This window comes from Microtus ochrogaster, unplaced genomic scaffold (genome assembly GCF_000317375.1).
Source record: "Microtus ochrogaster isolate Prairie Vole_2 unplaced genomic scaffold, MicOch1.0 UNK1, whole genome shotgun sequence".
Classification (NCBI taxonomy): Eukaryota; Metazoa; Chordata; class Mammalia; order Rodentia; family Cricetidae; genus Microtus; species Microtus ochrogaster.
The window spans coordinates 36,754,381-36,757,836 of NW_004949099.1; the positions used below are offsets into that span (position 1 = coordinate 36,754,381).

The window sequence follows — 3,456 nt, forward strand, 5'->3', positions numbered from 1 at the left end:
TTGGGAGAGGCTCCTCCCCTCCTCCCCAGGGTAGCAGGCAGGGTGTGGGGGGTGTGCCACCTTCCCCAGGTAGGTCCACCCTCTCCTCCTCCTCCTCCTCCTCCTCCGACTCCTCTTCCTCGGGGGACAGAGTTCCCCGCTCCAGCTTGGGAGGCTCCGCCAGGCGCTGGAAGAGTCACAGAGGATGAGCCCCGTCACCTGCCTGTGAAGAGGGGAATCTCTGCAACCACAGACTTCTGTACCAGGTGGTTTCCTCCGGCGGCTGGGGGAACCTTGGAGGCAGGTTAGTGCTTTCTTGCATCTTGTCTCTGTGGTCTTTACGCACCAGTAGTATGGGGGGGCTGAAATGGTGGATCTCGGGGTTCATGCCGGTGGAAGGTAGAGTCCTCTGGGGGATGTTTTCTGATGGACCTTCTGCACCGGAAGCCACATGTTGTTACAGAGACTCTGAGAAACGGGCTTTTTAGGTAGGTTTCGGAGACCAAAGGGATGGGCCATTTGCGGTCCCTAAAGAAGTGGACGCTCTTTCTGCACTGAGAACAGACAACAGGTGCGTTTCAAGGACGCCATGGTTACTGTGAGGAATGCAGGACACAGCACAGCCAGAATCCCACAGCACTCTGTTTGGGTCTTGTCCTCCCTCTACTGAGTGGACCTGCCCGTAAAGTCGTGGGGCATCTCGTGTCTTGTCTAGGGCATGCCTACGTCAGCTTAATGGCCAACAGAGGTCTTCCAGTCTGTGACAATGACTGTTTGCCTGACTGTCTATCTGTCCCCACCTATCTATCTCTATCTTGGGTACCAGGAGGCCCTTCTGACATCCCTGCTTCTGGTTGGATGTCTGCCCTCCATAAGAAGGGTGAATTCACATGTCCAGAGGTGAGAAAAAACTGTCAAGGGTAGTGCACACTGGTGGACTGAAGTCTTCAGATACTGGTTCAGCCTCAAGTCCTCTATATTTGCTGACAGTTCCTCTGGAAAAATCAGATTGTGGTTTAGAGGCAGGGAGTGTTTCCTAGCGCCCCCCACCCCCCACCCCCCACCTTGTCTGCACGAGTTGACCACCAGGGAGGTCTGACCTTCCGTGGAGTTTTTAAAGAGCTTCCTCCCAGGAAAACATCTACCGGTCTCATCCCCCACCCCCACACACCTTGTCTGCAGGAGTTGACCACCAGGGAGGTCTGACCTTCTGCGGAGTTTTTTTTTTTAGAGTTTCCTCCCAGGAAAACTTCTACTGGTCTCATCATCTCTCTTCCTGTTCTCTTGTTTAGTTCTGGGTCCCAGGAACCTCGTGGTGAAAATTTTCACCCTACCTCAGGGAGTCATCAAAATCTAGAATCTTTAGAAAAAGAAGGACAAAAGACAACCAAGAAATTTTTTCTGGTTGAGCCTGGACTGTGTCTGGAGCGGAGCTGAGTTTTTACCCGAGGTCATGACCTGCGGGCCTGCTCTCCCGTCTGGTCAGTGGACTGTGCCTCATCTTCTGTATGGGGCTTCCCCCTCTTGGGTTTTCAGTGTCTGCCTTCCTAGATGGGCCATGAGCAGATTGCCTAAGTCTCTATCCCGTCACTTGACCCTGGAGGTTTCTGTAGTGAGGCTGGAGTTGACAGGTCCAATGGCCATGCTGTACAATGATGTGCATGCTTCTCAGTGGAAGTGAACGTAGCTCGGTGTCTGTTTTGAGTGTGTACATGGAGAAGGGTACATTGTTGTGTTTAGACTGCTCTCGGATCCCTTAGCATCGTTTGTGGCAGGCCTGTAGAAGCAGGTGACCCTCTGCAAGGACCGTCCCCCTTCCCCACCAGTGGGAATTCTCACGGGCCCCCTCTTGGCAGCCATCCCTGGCAGCAGGGCAGCCCTTTCTCAGGTTGGGCCTGTTGCTTCCGGGACTGGTAGGAGAGCCTCATCATGGGTGCCTCCAGTTTTAAAAAGGATGAGCGTCCTTTACTTCCACGTCTAGCACCGCCTCGCCTCCTTTTGAAAAACAGATATCTGGTGTAGCGGGGTCTGTTTCTTACACAGCACCTCACCAGACGCTGGGGTGCAGCTTCTGAACGGCTCAGTGTGACGGGCTCAGTGCCAACTGTCCTGTAGCTGCTCCAGGAGGACCCACTCATTCAACTGGCTCTGCCGGGACAGGACTCCGTGTGGGGCTGGTCGGATTAACTGTGATGTGGACTGTTCTGTTTTCCAGACTGTATCTTAGGCTTGCACCTAAATCCCCTCGAGAGACAGTGATGATATTTCCCCATCCCTTCATCCTTGGAGGTTCCCCATCTTACATAGCCAGGACTGGATTGATAGGAACTTGAAGGAAGCTTGCGTTGGAAATTCGGACGTCCCTGCAGCTTGCAGCTTTGCTCCAGCCTTGCAATGCGACCACTGCACCTTTGATCTTTCTGATGCTGCCTCTACTTTCTGCTCTAATTTCTACGTTCTCTTTTCCTTTTCAAAAAAGACTTAAGTATTTTATGTATATAAGTATTTTCTCTGCAAGTATACACACCAGAGGGGAGGGAAGCATCCCATGGGACTACAGTTATAGATATAGATATACAATTATAGATAGATGTGAGCCACCGTGCGGCTTTTGCCGTTGCTCTTAACTGCTGAGCCATCTTTTCAGCCCATAGTGTTCTAGACTTCGGTGCTTGGTACTGAACTTTGGGTCTTTTATTTTATTTATTTTATTTTTTTTAAAGATTTTTTTTCCTTTTTTTTGTGTGTGTGTTGGTTTTTCGAGACAGGGTTTCTCTGTAGTTTTAGAGCCTAGCTGGGAAATAGCTCTTGTAGACCAGGCTGGTCTTGAACTCACAGAGATTTCACTTGCCTCTCCCAAGTGCTGGGATTAAAGGCGTGTGCCCCCTCTGCCTGGCTTTAAAGATTTTTATTTATATACAGTGTTCTGCCTGCCCGAATGCCTGCAGGCCAGAAGAAGGCTCCAGATCTTAGCACAGATGGCTGTGAGCCACCACGTGGTTGCTGGGAATTGACCTCAGGACCTCTGGAAGAGCCAGAGCTCTTACCACTGAGCCATCTCTCCAGACCCCCTAATATTCTTTGCTTTTTTCATTTAAAAGTAAAGGTTCACCTGATAAGTGCTTTAGGCATCTTAAGAAATATTATATAATCTCTACAACAACTGTTGTAGGAATAGTTAACCTTTATGTAAAAGAAATTTAAGCTGGTCAGTGTGGCACACACCTTTAATCCCAGCACTGGAGGTGAAGGCAGGCTGGTCTATGAGTTTGAGGACAATGTGGGCTACAGAGTGAGTTCCAGGGCATCTGTGAAGCCAGCCAGTGTAGCTGGGGCTACCCAGGGAAACCCTGTCTTGAGAAACAAACAAAAATTTAAAAAAAAAGCCGGGCGATGGTGGCGCATGCCTTTAATCCCAGCACTCGGGAGGCAGAGGCAGGCGGATCTCTGTGAGTTCGAGACCAGCCTGGTCTACAG

The 3,456-nt window shown here is 50.6% G+C and overlaps 1 protein-coding gene across 2 annotated transcripts in view; it reads left to right on the forward strand.

Moving 5' to 3' along the window:
* Nucleotides 1–210: 210 nt before the first annotated feature.
* Nucleotides 211–3,456, forward strand: part of Foxj2 (forkhead box J2) — a 28,126-nt gene continuing 24,880 nt past the window's right edge. For both annotated transcript variants that reach the window (XM_026788261.1, XM_005365172.3), the window contains exon 1: nt 211–283. The gene's annotated coding sequence lies outside the window, so the exon portion shown is untranslated. The remainder of the gene's footprint in view (nt 284–3,456) is intronic.